The sequence below is a fragment of the Cygnus atratus genome, chromosome 3 (genome assembly GCF_013377495.2).
Source record: "Cygnus atratus isolate AKBS03 ecotype Queensland, Australia chromosome 3, CAtr_DNAZoo_HiC_assembly, whole genome shotgun sequence".
NCBI lineage: Eukaryota > Metazoa > Chordata > Aves > Anseriformes > Anatidae > Cygnus > Cygnus atratus.
Genome location: NC_066364.1, coordinates 15,816,694 through 15,833,460, shown reverse-complemented (window position 1 = coordinate 15,833,460; position 16,767 = coordinate 15,816,694). Strand labels below are relative to the sequence as shown.

At 49.4% G+C, this 16,767-nt stretch overlaps 1 protein-coding gene across 2 annotated transcripts in view; it reads left to right on the top strand.

Moving 5' to 3' along the window:
- The first annotated feature begins 270 nt into the window (after positions 1-270).
- HPCAL1 (hippocalcin like 1) overlaps positions 271-16,767 on the top strand; it is a 57,779-nt gene continuing 41,282 nt past the window's right edge. Inside the window, exons 1-2 of one of the 2 annotated variants that reach the window (XM_035542932.2) lie at positions 271-521; positions 15,171-15,217. The gene's annotated coding sequence lies outside the window, so the exon portion shown is untranslated. The remainder of the gene's footprint in view (positions 522-15,170; positions 15,218-16,767) is intronic. The other variant, XM_035542929.2, reaches the window with a different exon arrangement.

Below are 16,767 nucleotides of genomic sequence, written 5' to 3'. Positions count from 1 at the left end.
GGGAGAAAAAAAAAAAAAAAAGGAAGTGAAGGGAAAGGAAAGAAGAAGGAAAGAGAAAGAAAGGGGAAAACCAGCCAAACTTTCTCCCAGCCGCGGCCCCTCCCGCAGCTCCCCGCGGTGCGGTGCCGGCCCCGCACTTCCTGCCCGGCGGGGGGGGGGGGGGGGGGGGGTTCGGGGCAGGCGGCGGCCGGGGCGGCCCCAAATGGCGGCGGCCGCGGGCGGGCGGCCCCGCGGGGCCCAGCGCGCTCCGCCCCCGGCGCTGCCGAGCCGCTGCCCCGGCGGGGAAGCGGAGCCCGGTGGCTGGCTCCCCGCGGTCCCTCGGCGGCGGCTCCTTCCTCCCCGTCCCTCCTCCTCCTCCTCCTCCTCCTCCTCGTCCTCCTCCCTCCTCCTCCTCCTCCTCCTCCTCCGTCCCTCCCCGCCGAGCGCCTCCCGCTCATTTCCTCTTTTTCCTCGCCGCCGCTCCGCAGGCGTGCGGCTCGCCCGGGAGGAGCTCGCCGGCAGCCGCCGAGGGGGACCCCCGGGTAAGGCAGGGGTGGGTCTGGGGGGGGAGGATTTTGGGGAAGAGGGAGGGAGATTCGGGGGATTTGGGTCCCGCTTTCCTCTCGCCCCCATCCCCCGGTGGCAGCGCCCGGCTGGCTGCAGCCCCGCGGAGGGGCCGGGAGGATGTCGGTGTGTCCGTCCGTGTGTCCGTCCGTGTCTGTCCGTCCGTGTGTCCGCGGCCTCTCCCGCAGCGCTGGGGGGAGGCTGCGGGGCTGGCTGCGGCGGCGGGTTAATGGTTTACCCGGCGAAGTTCCCGCCGGCCGAGCCTCGCAGGGCGCTTTTGAGTCAACTCCCTGAAATCCGGACTTCCTATTTGCCACCTCCTCGAGCGGCCCCTCTCGAAATAAAAGCTCTCCGGCCGCCGGGGAAGAGGCTCCGGTGCTCGCTGCCTGCTCCCCTGGGAGATGGAGGCCGGCTGGGGGAAGCTGGGGTCACCCCAGTGCCCCCCCCTGCCCTGGACGGGCTGTGCACCCGCAAGGATTTGCGAGCGGCTTTCTGCTCGGATAAGTTTCTGCGGGCTTTGGGAAAAAAGGTCGCGTAACGCAGCATCCGAAATGAAAGGTCTGCCGGGGAGAGCAGCTGGCCGCTCGGTAGCTCCGTGTCTCCCGCTGGCAGCTGGATAATCTGCTCCTTTATGGCAAAATCCTTTTTTATTTTTTTTTTTTTTTTCTGCAGTGATACTTAGAGGTGAGCGCTGGAACCGAACGTTATGCCGTAGTCCCATTCACAAATGCAAGCGCGGTAGGGATGTGGAGTTTTCTCTGCGGGGAAAACAAAGGAGGAAGCAATTATTCCCTCCCCAAAATATTCTGCAATTTTCCCATTCGGAGCCGTTTGCTGTTGGCTGCGGGTTCCAGAGCTCCTCATGCCTGAGACGAAGCCCTGGGGACGTGTCGGTTACCCTGAAAGCACTGCTCTGGGTGGGGAGCCCAGCTCGGTGCCGTGCATCCCGCGGTGGGGTCGGGGACCGCATCGCACCTCTCTCCTCCTGCCTCCGCTCCTCCTCGGGAGCCCATCAAAGGAGAGGGTCCGACAGCAGCTTTTGATTGCCTTTGATTCCACCCCGAGCTGTGAGGCTCGGAAAAAAGGGAGGTAATCCATCCACAGCTTCGCTGAGGTTAGATGGAGAGGTACCGGCCAGCCCGTTGCCTCTTTGCGCCACCTGTTTTCTTCTCTTTGTTTTTGCCCTAAATGCAATGTTGGTCTCTGCGTATAACTGTAGGAAGCCGTGGGGGGTGTGCCACTATAGAACGGGTGTCGCAATGCTGGCAGCAGCTCTGCTCTGGTGTCAGCTGTGCCAGCCAAAAAAGTGCTTTTTGTTGGCACGGCTTCGTCTGTTCAGGGAGGCGATGGAGGCAGCGTAGGGAAGAATTCGTCCAGCTGTAGCGGGGGGGATTCACTGCTACAGCTGGACGCTCGTAACTTGTCAGCCTAGAGGAACATCTCTGCTCGGGCTGTCAGGGCAGGCAGCTCGGCATCGGGCAGCTCCTGCTGCCCAAATTCAGGGGCACGACTCTATAAAAAGGAAAAAAAAAAAGAAGCATGCGATCTGTGATTAGAAGTGGTTGTGATTAAAAGTGTTCACGCAGCATGATTTATTGTGTTTTCCAAGCAAGACAATACTCTTTTCAGTGCTGATTGCATTGCCTCGAGTGAGACAGGAATGCTGGTAGACCAAGTGGGCGATCTAATTTAAAATTCTATATTATAGGCTTCTTCTCTTGCTTGTAGTGACATGAGGCTTTAAGGAATGAGGTTGTGCTGTCTGTGCGTGCGAGATGCACTGATACTCACGGGAAGAGGATCGCTCACTCTTGCAGAGCGGCTGGTCTTCCCTTCAGACATGACTCTTAGGTCAGAACCAGTAACAAATGCAATATGTTTTCCAGTGAATTTAAGAAAAACAGACTTTTTTTTTTAATATGTTTTTTTCTCTTCTTCCTAGTATGCTTCCCATAGTGTTTGTGTGTGGGACCCGTTTCTTTGTTCACTGTCTGTGTTAGAAAATAGTTGCAGTGCCCAACTTGAGTATCTTCGTGGGGCTTAACTCAAACTGAAGTTAATTTCTGTTGGCAAGAGCTGATTTATCATAGCTCATGTTGACTGTATTGTGCGGGATCCTACGCCATTGGTTTCGGGAGGATTTGCTCTTGCGAAATTGTTGGGTTTTAGCTTTAATGAGCAGAAAATGTTTTAAATCAATGTCTGAAATTTCCATCGTTCCAATAATCCTCTACCAGCCCCGAGAGTATAACAAACGCAAACAATTATCTTCACCTTATCAGCCGTTTGGTGAATAAAAGCCTTCACGGGTCAGTTGTATTTTGCTAACCTACTAATTAACTCATTGATTTCTGCATTTCTTGACTTTCCCAGATAAATATCTGCCTATTGTCACGCTCCAGTGGCAAAGTCATCATGAATCTTTAAACAATGGGGCCAAATACTCCACGAAGGAGCTCCTGCTTCTTGTAGCAGTGAGGAGACTAAATTCTTCAGCCGAATCTCCCGGAAACGTTAGCTTTCTGGAAGTTCAGTGTCAATGACTTGGAGACCCATAGGATCCACCGCGCGATGAATTATGCATTCCCTTGCCTTGTCCATGCTGGAATTAGAAGGCAGGAGCCGAGGCCGGATCCAGCTCGTAATCTGAGAAATATTGCACTTCTTCTGGACTGCATTGCATGAAATACGCCATTATCAGTAAGAAGTGCTCCTTGTAATTAGCGTAGTGGGTTTGTAGGTACGCGGGGATAACCAGGGCGGAAGAGAGAGCAAATGGTGCTTTGTGGCTATTCAATCCACACGCCTGGTAGGGGTGTTTCTTTTTAAAGTCAAAGAAAGAAGCAAGGAGTTTAATGAATTCTCCTTGGTGGCTTCTGTTCGTTGAGAAAACCTGCATTGGCAATATTTTGTGCAAAGGATGCCAGGTACAACCTGGTCGGCTTTTCTCTTCTCTTGCATGCTCAATCGTTTTTCCCGATGATCGCACTACTTATTTTGAGCAACACAGTCTACTTCAAATCTGTCCGGGGAAAAAGCAGGACCAAAACTTAGATGAGCTGTAGTAGCATACAGTTAACGCACCATCTTTCGAGACCTTTGATTTTTTGGGGTGATTTTTACAAATACAATTTTAGGAGGCCCTCTTTTCTGCCCAATCTTTCCAAAGGGGATAAGGCTGGCTGAATGGGAAATGGTGCAGCCAGATAAATGGACACTTGCCAGTATTTTGGTTGCTGTAGTCTTAACGTCTTCAGAAAGGTGTTTGAGGTTGATGGCAAGTCTTCAAAACTCTGTCCGTGTTGGAGAACACTGGATCTGGGTGACAGGGACGACTGGAGACTTCGAGGGTGGGAGGCTGAATATCAGCAGCGTGGTTTGCACCTACAGAGATGCTTGCTGGAAATGAGGCGTACCGAGATCCTGATGGGTGTGCCAGGAGCCACGGCCGAACACAGGCAGCTGCTTTTGCAATTTGATTGTGTTTTTGTTTCAGACAATGTGTTTATCTAACCCGTGTACTAGTCAGAGTGGCAAAGGTGTTTGTTTTTGATTCCCCAGCCATGCAGCATGCCAGCATCGGGAACATAATTCCCACCAGTGGAAGTGCAGGAAACATTTCGTAGTGAACGCCGGGGGAGAGGGAGTGCATACGTGTGTGCTCTTGTGCAAATGCTAAACTCTTGTGTTCTGAAGGAATTACGAGCATTGCTTTTGACTGTGATGGATAGTGTAGCTTGGGCATGGGCTGAGGAAATACGTCTTGCTGATGCTTGGAAGTCAGCACGTGGCTCCTGCAAAGTCATTTTAACATAGGTGGGGGCGGCAGAGGTGGGAGGAGGGTGAGGAAAAAAAGCCAGCTGGGGGCCAGGAGCGGGCGGCACGGAGGTGCTGCGAGCCGTGCTTCTAGTTCACCTCTGCTCCACACGGCCCGGCGTGTCTGCGCAGAATGGATGCTTTTCATTGCTCCAAGGTAGCAGGCTTTTTTTCCCTATTTCTTTTTTCTAAAGGGCATTGTGAGCAGGATTCTCTCTTCTTGGCAGCGCTCCCGTTGTGCGAAGGGAGAGAGCTTGCTGCTGCTGGTCGTGCTGCAGCTAGCCACCGTCAGAGCAGTTCGCATTGGCAGGGCATCATTTCCTTTTTCTCTTTATCCAGGCTTTTTTTTTTCTTTTTTTTTTTTCTGGCAGGTAAATGGTGTTTCTCGAAAGGTCTCATTTTGTATGTCGTAGAAGAAAGCTTATCCTGGGGGAGCGAAGCAAACTTCAGCTCGGAGGCCGGGGAGCAGTTTGGGGCTGATTGAAGGAGCTGCGTGCGTGCGTGCGAGAGGGGAGTGGGAGTCAGCAGGGAGGACGTTGTGCACGCACAGCCAGCTGCACGGAGCTTAATTATTAAATGTGCGCTCGAAAGAAAGCAAGCAGAGAGCAAGCATACTTCACGGTGCTTCGGAAAGGGCCTAGAAGCAACATCTGTTAAATATATTAGAAGACACTGGAAAACCCTTTATCCCCTTCACCAGAGCTGAAGGGAACTCAGCAGCTTAAAACTTTGGTTTGGGAGCAGCCGCCTGGAAGGAGCTGCCTGGTCAGGCAGCATCGCAGGCGGCTTCGTTTCCAAATCCTCCCTGCGGAGTAGCCACGGGGCCAGCCTGGAGCAAGCTGGGGCTTTTGCTCCTGCTGTTGCCTCCAGCTCCCAGTCTGAGTGTCTTCTGAAATGGTTAATACCCCTCTGTTTGTGCCACCGCTTGGTTTTAGTTTCCTCTCCTTGGTATCTGCCCTTGTAACGCTCTTGTGAAGAGATGGCTACAGTTGCTGTGTGGAGGAGAGGGAAGAAGAAAGTGAAATCGGCATAAAAGGCTCTCGGTGATTAGGCACTGCTTTGATTTTTGCTGGGCTGAGTTTTATCGCTCTTGAGTTAATACATGTCAGGTTTGCTTCAGAGGGATGCTGAGGAGCTTTCCAGAAAACCGATGATCCTTCGTGTAGGAGTTTATTTTTTAAAAAAAGCACTTACACAAAATAAAAAAGGGGTCGGAAATGCAGATACTTCAGTCACCTTTTTGTGACCAGTCCTCGAAAGCCAGCACCCTGTAAATGGGAAGGAGCATGTGCCTGTGTCAACCCTCTTTCCTGTCTGTGTGCAGGAAGGCCTTGGTGGTTACATCCAGCAGAGGAGTGCAGTGAGGAGGGGTAACAAACCAAGGCTGGCACTGCAAGGCATACGTAAGGAGCCTAATTCCCCAAATCCCATGGCAAAAGTGAGGAGTCTTGTTCCCTGTGGCTTAGGCTTGATGTGGAGTAAACCCACCGAGGTGGGAAGGTCTTCTGCAGCTGGCCAACTCGGTCATGTTGGCTCTGGTGCTGCTCGGTGGTGGGCGAGCTGGGGCTGGCCAGGGCTGGGCCTTTGGTGGCCACGGGGAGCCATGCACAGGCCATCGGGCACGGGCAAGAGCTTTGGTGGCCCACGGGGAAGGAAGGACACGCTCCTCGGCACCAGGCCGGGCCAGGCTGGGGCTCTCCGCGGTTGTCAGGAGGTGGATCAGAGGGGTTTTACTTATTTATTTTTAAATGGAAATTGGATTTCATTCCAGCTGAGGGTAATTGGAGTTGTGGTGATGGTCTGAAAGCAAATGAGAGTGAGCTCTGTAGACTCCAGTCACAACTTTCTGTTCTGCTGGTGGCGTGCATCTTAAAACGGCGTTTGTCCCTAAATGTGGCCCTAATGCTGTTCCTAAGAGCTGCATGTCTCTCAGGTGATACACAAAGTAAGGGAAGACTGCTGTCCAGTTTGAATTTGTCCCTCAGACCGCATCTCATCGCTGCAGGGATGCCCAGGAGCTGTGGGCTGACTTGCATGGTCAGGCTGGTGCCCCTGGGGAGCCTTCCTCCTCCTGCTCAGGTGGCAACCAGCAACAGCTGCCCGGTCACTTTCCAGCAGCCGAGTTCTTTCCCTGTTTGGGAAGGAGCATCTCTGATTCCAAGAGTTTCTCACTGCTCAGCCAGGAGGAGCAGAGGAGACTTTGCAGGAGATGACTGCCCATTGCCGAAGACTGTTGTGGTCCTGTTGGGTTCTCAAGAATTGACGGGGTGGGGACTCTCCTGACAAAATGGTGGGGAGGCACGTTTCTAGCAAAAATGCTCCACATTACTTGCTCAAGGGGTTCACGAAAGCATTTCAGAAAGTTCTATTCTTGTTCTACTGCAGGTTGAGCTGTATGCGTATAGGCTGGGCTATTTAGTATGTCTCCTCAGGGGCATTTAACCAGAGTGTGTGCTGGCGTAACAGCCATTATATGGAAATATAAAGCATCAGTGGCCTCTAAGTATCTCCAAGGGTAGCACTGTGCCCCTTGCTCTCCATGCGATTGTGCTCTCCGTCTCTTGCCCTTTGCCTGGGGAGTCTCCCTCCCAGAAAACCTACGGGAGCAGGCACAGGGCTCGCTGCCACCTGGGTGTATGATGGTGCTTGTGAGAAGCCTGTGGCTTCTGGTTGAAGCTTGTCAAGATGGTCTCAAGTTACACCAGGGGTCTTTAGTTTGGACATTAATAAGAATTTCTTTACGGAGAGGGTGTTGAAGCATTGGAAGGGACTGCGCGAGGAAGTGGTGGAGTCCCCATGCCTGGAGGTACTCAAGAGATGTATGGATGTGGCACAGGATTTAGTGATGGGACTTGGTAGGTCAGGTTGATGGTTTGACTTGATGAAATTAAAGGTCTTTTCTAACACGGGTAGTTCTATGATTCTGTGATGCAGGATGTGAAGGGCTGAGGTACCCATCTGTTACCACTTCACACTTTTTATCCCATGCCAGCTGCCCAGGGCCCCAGTACCCTGTGTGGAGGAGCTGCTGCTGTAGCTGGTGGAGAAGGAGCAAGTCCTCCCATCACCCTGTGCCCTGGCATTGCTCTCCTCCTTGTGCTGCTGGGGACCGTGCTGGTCCCTCTCCTCCACTGTCACTTCTTCAAGCTCACCGTGCTGTCAGCGTTGTGCCAGAGGGACAGCAGGCTCCTGCTTCCTGCTATTAGGCTCAGTTCAAACCTGAGCTTGGCCACAAGGTTTCTGAACATCAGTCAGAAGTGGATGCAGCGAAAAAAATACCCAACCAGAGTGGCAGTGTTGACACGTCCCAAAGCACAGACTTCAAGGTGGTCTCCCATCAGGTGCCAGGCTTCATGCAGGTCATGGCTCCCACCAAATCTCCCTCAGTGAGATCCCACCAAATCATGGATCACACCAAATCTCCCCAGTACAAAGATAGGGGACTTCAGTGCTGTCACCTGCGTGTCCTCATGGCTCTTGGGAAGGGCGTCACCCGGCTGGGTGAGCCCCATCTCCACGTCCCCAAACAAGGCACTTGGAGGTGGGACAGCCTGTGCCGAGGTGTGCCGTGGGGTGAGGGCAGCAGACAAGCAGAGAAACCCTTCGGCCTCATCCTCACATTGATATTTTACAGTCTGTAAGGCAATGATGGAAGTGTACAGGGAGTTCTGTTCTTAAAGCTGCTTTTCTGGCTCTCTGGAGGGTTAGCGAGCCACCGGTGCCTCTGGTTTTTGCTTTGCTTTCAAGGTGGTTTTCCCCTTGTAATTATAAAGGCAAGAATGTGTAATTTTTAAAATGAACAAATGATCTGTCCAGGAGCACTAGTTTGTGATGAACCCAATTTAAACTCAGCTGCGTATTCCACAACTGGAGAGTGCAGGGAATCTGCATTTTTATGTAGCATAAAATAGCCTGAGTATGCAGAGGCAGTTAAGGTTATATGCAGCACCACACCTGTACCTTAACAGCATCGATCCTTGTAATTTGTTTTTTGAATAAATTCATGCTTCATTCAGTCCTTGGAAACTTTCTGAACTCTTTTGACTACTGCTGTGTTGCATCTCTTCACCCAATATCTTAGCTGATGCAAATTTGCAATCTCCTTTAATAAAACTCAGTTGACACTGTGCCCTGTGTGTCTGCTAAAATAAGATTTGCTAAGCAGCTACCTCCCTTCCCATGACCTCCCCTATTTTCTCCATTCCTCCCAAGTCTGTATAGTGTAACTTGAATGTAATGTTTAGTTTAGAGCATCCTGTGAAGAAGGGAAATGCAAATGAAAAGCAAGACTGAAAGGGGAAGACAGAGATAAACTTCCCGGGCAATGAATGTGCAGTGACATAATTCTGTTAACTGCATTGGGAAAAAGTTGAAAAGAGGAAATAGAGTAGATAATCGAATGGTTGGCACTGTTCTGTCCCCAGCTGCCTACGTCCTTTTTAGTTGTCAGCTGATCACTTGTGTCCAAGCACGACCAGGCAGTATGTGGCATCTGTCAGGAGTGTTTCTTGGGGGGAAAAAAAAGAAGGGAAAGAAACTCTGCAGTTCAGAAAGAGAAAAATATTTAATTGCGAATAATTTATCTTGTTCTGACACTTTAAATTAGATTTAATAAAATTCAATGTGTGTAGTCACAGTAGAGTATTAGAATTCCCATACCTTCCTTCCCTTCTTTTATATGCACGCAGCTTCTCTGGGAATTGAGTGCAGTTTGTGAACTTACACAACTTACTTTGGGAAGCAAATACATGATAACATCAATTTACCCAGCTTGGCTTCCAGTCTTAGCTCTGGTGCTGCCCTAAGAAAGCCTTCCTTGCCTTTGAATTTGTAAAGCTTCCGTATGCCGTTGTGCTTTCCTTTGTGTTGCTTGTGTGGAAACCAAGTTCAGGATGTGTTTAATAAGCTGAATAGTTTTTCTTGCATGAAACTGGGCCAAGGGCTGCAAATGCTGATTACTCGATGACTTGGAGAGGTATTTGTATGGCACCCTCATTGCTGTGGAGTGGGTACGGTCATCCTTGGTGGCCAACTTGTGAGCGTTGACCTTGGCAGGATGTAAGCGAGCTAAATACGACGCGTAACACAAAAATGCAATCTTCATCTTTTGGTTGAAGTGAGCAAAACCCCTCTGAGCCAGGGGAATTGCAGCTGCCTCCGGTGAGATTATTGTGGTGCTGTGCAGTCTGTTGGCATGCAGGTTTTCCCTTTGCATGGGCTTTCTGTTTTCCTTGGTTCCCCTGTCGTCCTCCCGAGCCTGGCACGGACAATTGTTTGTGTTGCGATAGCATCAGCTGGAGATAAGATTCTTGTAGTCTCTTCAGGCTGTTCTTCACCCCGTGCTTTAACCACTCCAGTGCAGCTATGTTCAATAAATAAACCTTCGGGGATGCTCAGAGTGTGTCTTTTTGGAGGTGGAACAACAGTAACTCACACCAGACCTCGTTTTCTACCAATTTAGGTGCAAGCTTTTTGGTTTATATGGGAAGTGCCTGCACTGTTAATAGCACTCCAGCACAGCAGACGTGCAGTGGAGCGTGGTTGGGTGGCTTGGGCTATTAAAACTTCACAATAAAAATGAAGGTGATGGATGGGGTCACCTCACGGGACTTTGGTGACCGCTGTGCTCCCAGCTGCGATGTTTCACAGTGAGGCATGGTGCTCCTGCTGCAGTTGGAGCACGAGCCGCAGGCAAGGTCTTCCAGACAGGGAGGTGGGTCCTGTCCTCACCTGGAGAGCTGGCATCTAAGCACACAGGTAGACAACTTGCCATGCCGTCAGGGCTTGTTGGCTAACCCATGTACCCAAATGCCAAAGGAAACCCAAGCAAAGCAGCGTGCCAGGGCAGAGGTGACACCTCCAAGCCCAGCAGCCCCACTCTCCCTGTTGTTTTTAGCGATACAATATTCACGTTTCTTGTCTGCCTTCTCTGCTGAGAGGTGCACCTGGCTTTCCCCTCACTCCACCACCACTGCAGGTTAAGTTCACCAAGCAGTCTCAGGATGGCTCCGTGAGCAGCTGTAGGTACCGGTGATGCTGCAAGGTGCTGCAGGTGGCACAAATTTGGGTTGGAAAGCTGTCCAAATCATCCGCAGAGGGAGAAAGCCTGAAGGGAGAGAGCCAGCAGGAGGTGGACATCTGAAGACGCAGGCTGCTTTACAGCATGAGAAATCAAAGTAGCCTGGGAAGCCAGGCGTGCTCAGGCAGTAGGTGCACGAGGAGAGCACACAAGGAACGTTTTGTTCCCCTCCCCATTGCTGCTGCCTGCTGCACGCGGTGCTTGGGGTTTCCTTCGTGCTCTGCCAGCCGTCTGGCTCGGATCTGCCTTCCGAAAAGCTGTGCTCAGCTGCAGTGACCATGGGGAGCTTTCACTGAGAATTTTTGGGTTGTGGGATGGTGTTTGCCTCGGTGTATGCACCCAGGTTGGTGTGTGCAAGTTGAGATGCACTGGTGGTATGGTCATGGTGAAGGCTGAAACAGGGATGGGACCCATGTCCTCTCTGCTACCAGAACTGGGGGGCTTGTGGCTGGGCTTTAAGGAGTGAAATTCAACCTCCAACTTAACCATACGCTCCTGCGGTGCGCCAGGGGATGCTGCCGGGTCTCCACATATCAATTTTCCATTGCAGTGCGTGCATCGTAGTGCTCTTGTGGGGCTGTTGCAAGCACACAGCTTAGGTGAAGTGGTGATGGGAGAGGTGCCAGTAGCAGCATCCGAAGCAGAGGAAGGAGGGACGACACTTCAGTCTGCTGAAACACAACGGAAATTCCTCTGAGCAGTACCAGCCCCTCAGGGGACATACAGACTGAGGTATATCCGCACCACAGTCAGGGCAGGATATCGGAGAGAACTCTTGAATTAGCTTTTAAATGAGCCTAAATCTGTAGCGGTAGCAGCCTGGAGCTCGGTATGGGCTGCAAAACCTGCCCAGGAGCCAAGGAGAATCAGCCTGCACCAGGCCAGCTGGGAGCTGTGAGTACTATGAGCAGTGTGAGTGATCCCCGGGATTTAGGTGGGTTGGAAATGAGCCTGGGGAGCGAAAATCCTCCGACAGACAGGGGGAAGTGACTGACTCCTCTTATTTGATCTACGGGCGTCAAAGAAAACAAAGCAACCTGGCGGATAGAGCCCTCTGAGAGTTTCCTCACACTGTAAAAAGAGGAAAAAAAACCACAACACGTTTTAATAAAACAGCAGATTCCGGTTGAAAAAGAAATTGTAAGTACGGGAGCACTGCTAACAGCGCAGTGCCGGGGGTTATTTCCATGGCTATTTGCAGGCAGGTGACACCGTTCACAAACAGGGCAACGTTAATATCAGTATTGATTTTTCTTAATGCAGTTATGAAAGCTGAACTTTGGAGGTGTGGGTGGGCATCGTCAGCGATCGGCACTGAGATTAATCAAGAACAACATCAGGCAGAGGGAAATGAAGGGAAATTCCAACCGAGCAGGGCGGGAGGGTGGCCATTAGAGGAGGAGAAGTATCCAAAACACTTGAGGCTCCTCCGTTGTGTAGAAAGAAACCTGCTCCGTATATAATGTCTGAGAAATGAAGGAATGGAAAAAGGTTAAATTCAACTTGGAAAATGAGGCCAAAAGGAAAAAAAAAGATGTGTACAGCCGTGTTGGTGCAAGCTAAGGCAAGTCCGAGCACACTGCAGGAGACGGCTCAGGTGGATGACTGCAGGCTGGATGGGGCTTTGGGCAACCTGGTCTGGTGGGAGGTGTCCCTGCCCATGGCAGGGGGTTGGAATTAGATGGGCTTTAAGGTCCCTTCCAACCCAAACCGCTCTGTGATTCTGTGATTCTGTGTCTCCTCCTCCTTAAGCTTTCTTCTGACAGCTCTGAAAATAGTAGATGGATGCACTCGCCTCTTCCTGCCCAGCCTCCAAAAGTTACTGACATCTCTTCCTTTAATTCTGCTTTGTAATTGAATTTCTGCCATAAGTTGCTTCTGCTAATTCAATTATACCTTACTTTTAATTGGCAGTGGATTTAAATACTTCTTGTGTTGTTAACACAGAGATTAACATGTGTTGGGCAGTTAGCCTCTGCTCCACCAGGCTGGAACAAAGGTTTTGGGTGATTATAAGCAGCCTTTTTTTTTTTGTTTCCCCAAAGTCTTTGGAATGCAAAAATGTAGGTAAGGGCTGGAAAATGGTATTTCTTTTGAACATATAAATGCAGCCAAACAGTCTTGGTGCACTATTCCATAAGGTCTGTTGAATGTGACATGCACGGGGAAGGCACAGTACTTTGTACCAGCACCACAGAAGAGAAATAAGAGGTGCTTCTGGGTTGTGTCTCCTCTTCTGCCAGTGACCTGGTCCAGTTCTTATGTTGCCTTTCCGTTGGGTTTCATTGGGTCAGCAGCTTGCAGTGATTTTAACATCCATTCTGGCAAAAAATGGGGATAGTAGGTTTTCTTCCTAAGATTTTGAAGCTAAAATTCTTTATTTAAATGCTCGTATTGCTGCCAGCGTGCAACATTTGTGAGTGCCTGCCTGGCCATCTCAAGAGCAATAGAAACTTTTGTGAAGTCCTGATCTTCCTTCCTGTGAGCAGAAGACTGATGGAGTTAACATCTGCACAGAAAGGGGAAGATACCGGCATAAAATAGGAAAAGAACCATTTAAGAAGCACTCACATAAGGTTTATTATTATTATTATTTTTCCTTCCAGATTCTCTAGCCCATAGGGAAGGGTTTGTATATAATATAATCCTCCAGCTGCTAGAAGGACATGTGTAGGAGGGTTGGGTCTTAAGTAGAAGCTGGTCAACCAGCACCACCAGTGATGGGGCCAGAGGGCACGTCCAAAGGGTGGCTGGTGGCCCCTGGTCCGGCAGGATGCTCCGACCTCGCAGCCGTGCCAGTTGTCTCTTTCTCATGATTTGTGGAAAGAGCCTGATTTTAACAGGCTGCTTGGCTTCAGTGCTTTTCAATTTCTTCGTGGTGACTATTTCTGACGACCTGAAGAGAATTTGTGAGGTTCCCATAACTATGAGAAAGCAAAAATAGAGAGCTACAATTTTTTAAAAGGCGGAGATGGAGTTACAGTACAGCCTGATTTTTATTACAGGATTTTCCTGGAAGTTAATAAATTATTTCCTACCTAAGCATCTTCTGGGTGCTTATGAGTAACAGTCAGCATGGATTAGTCTGGAACAAATCATGTCAGACATGCTAATTGCCTTCTACAGCAGGGTAACTGGTTGTGTGGATAGCAGGAGAGCAGATGATATGATGTGCTTTGATCCTACTTGGGTTTTTGCCACTGCTCTGATACTGTCAAAAGGAAGCTACGGGAGAAAAAATTTGGTGAACCTTTTGCCTTATGGGTGGTGCAAAGAAAGTGTGCTACTTATACTCCAGGCTTTGCTCTGGTATGTGGTCAGGCTGAAACAGGCGTTGGGTAGGGGTTTGCAGAGGTGGACCTCGTGGCTTGGGTCAGTAAATTATCAGCATTATAACTGGTGCTTTTGGTACGATATGGTGGAGACTCAACAGGTAGCGTCGAACTAGGGGAGGTTACCAGCACTTGGGAGAGGGGGTTAGATTGTCAACCAGCTTCGGACAAAACCAGAATATGAACCAAGAGAGTAAGAACGGGACCCAAAAGGAAAACTGGGAAGGAGTGGGTTTGTATGGTCTGGGGAGAAGACCAAGGAGTGGCACAACGGGTTTGAAGTACATAGGAGACTGCTGCAAGGGGGCAAATATGAAACCTCTGCCCCATGTCTGTAGAAGGGGTAATGGTACCGCAAAAGGAAGGAATTCCTACTTGTAGGGATGGCACACTGTTGAAGAAGAAGGCTTTGTTGATTTTTTGGGTCTCTGTGGCAGGGGTTTTGCATTGGGAAGGCCAAATGTGTTACTTAGGGGTGGAGTGGAGCATCCAGAAGTAGGGTCCCAAGCCCAGCAGGGTATTTTTCCCAGACGTTGTGGGGTTGCTGGGTCAGACAAGGGTCTCACAGGAAAGACAGAGGTGTGGTGTGTCTGGAGGCATCAGGCTGGAGGAGATGAGCAGTGGGGGAGATCGTGGATGGCTCTGTGGGAATTGAAGCGAGTCACTTGTTTTCGGTTGCCTGATCCACAGACTTTGGGAGATTACGAATCGCAGGAGCGGGTGAGCTCACTCCTGGTGCTCTTCTCTGTGACTTCTTAAATGCTGATGAACCACAGCATTCGTAGCTGGCAGATGCTGAAGGGATGCAAATTATTATACTCTGCTTTTTCGAGAAGCATGCTCAACTGATAGAGAATTGATTCCTACCCTTTTCGAGCAGTGCTTAATGGCTCTAGAAATCCTGAAACGGGCTTCCTCATATTTCAGTTCTTTTTCTCCTGTTTTCAGATCTTGGCACAACAGTATTTTGAGGCATAAGCCAAGCAAACCTTTCCACTGTGGCATTTTGATATAATCGGAAGATGATTCTTGCCTATTTTGAAAGATGAGTTTTACAGAAAGATGAGTTCTGTGTTCTGTGAATTTTACAAAAAGATGTTAGGCAGGCAGGATGGTTTCGGCAGATTTTTGAATGCCAGGAGAGTTTGCTGTCCAAATTTGAGTGAAATCTGTGCATTTTTCAGGACAAATACTAAAATACAAATGCAGGTGGTAAAGTTGCAGTTGTTGCTCAGTTTAGAGAAAAAAATTGAACCAGAGCTTTTGCATGTTTAGACAAATTCTGATTTATTTTTCAGCAGGGAAAATTGGTCTGTAGAGAATAGGGTAAGAGATGGGAAGGTCGTTGATTAGAAGAAAACTAACGTAAAGTATGTTTGCTTTGTGTTTTCTCCTTTCAGGCAATTGAGCCCTGTGGACTTTCTCTGAAGAGGTTCCAAGATAGGTGGTGAGTACTTTCCAGACCCTGCTCCTTTCAAGGCATGTGTTAAATGGGAATGACAGAAAATATAAAGCGTTGGCCTTTGTTGGTTGGGCAGCTGGTGCAGGAGTTTGCATTATCTGAGCCTGTGCTGCCCGTTAGAGCTGGCAGGCTGATCTCTGAGTGTGGGGTTGCCATCCATATGTGAAACGTTACCTTTGTGCCGGAATGGACTTCCTGAGACTTGATTAGTCAAATGCTTAAAAAAATGTAAAATGTATCTGACTGCAGGAGGGAAAACCTGTAGTAATGATGCTGTATTTTGTACTGAAAGCCCACACAGCCCAGTGGGGCAGTGTTTTGCATCTGAGAGAACAACCTGCTTAGTTTTTTTTTCTCCTTTTGTTCTGGCCATCTGCGTTAATCCAAAGGAATGCAGTTTCCAGAGGTTCAGATGACCTGCATAACTCGGGCTAATCTCTGCTGCGTGTGACGGGTTCTGCTCTGGCCGGTACCCAAGGCTTGCATTTGTATGCACTTCATTAGTTTCTTATTTGTAAGTAAATGAAACATTAAATCAGTCAGGGGCTGCAGGAGCGTAAGATTGATCAGAAACACTGGTGTCGTGGCATTACAGCCAGCGACCCGGCTTGGACACCGACGTCGATCAGCGCGGCCTCTGCTCCCTGTGGAGCCGGTCTCTTCCGGGCACTGCCCGCCAGGCCGCAGCACCCTTTGCAGGCTGTTTTTGTTGTTTCTGGAGAAATACACACTCTGTTTCCTCTTTCGATTCTAGATTCTTTCCAATGAGATTAACAAAATTATATCATTAGACATTAATTGCTCAGGAAGTTTATTCTTTAGTTGCATTTCCCTAGTGCACAGGATACAAGCTATTAGAGCTCTTGTGCGTTCAGACTGACTAATGAACCACAGTTGAGTGCCCAAAGCCTTTAATGGACTTCTCCATCTTTTAAATAAATGTATTTCCCATAGATAAGGTGCCTTTCAAAACAGATGATCCCAGGTTAATTTGAGGTGTCCGTACAGCGTGTGGCTGAAATGTGTCAGGGGAGGGTGCTGGGGAGTGGTATGCTGTACTGAGCGCGTGTCCACCTTAAGTATGTCTTCATTTTGGCCAGAAAATGCTTACATTAATTTAATTCTCCCTCCAGTGTATTCGTTATCAATTACATCTTTCATCAACAAAAGTATCCCTTACTTAACAAATGGTATTATCTACGTTTTCTATATAATGAGAGCTCCGTTAACCCCCAGACAGTCCTACTAAGGCCTACATCCATACAACACGAGTCTTTGAGGGCCAAGTTATGAATCCCATGCGCCTTTTGCAAATGTTCATGTGAGTAATAGCTTATGAACCTCTCCTCTTCCCCCACCCCTGCAGCTGCTGTGAATCTTTATTATAAACCTGCACGCTATTTGTACTAATAATTGCTATATTGGGACCTGAATCATCAGTTGATCTTTCTGAGATGTTGAGAGATGAATCGAACACTCTTCCCAAGGGCAGAGGCGAGCATGGGGCTGGTGACTGTAACACCGTACATTTAAAG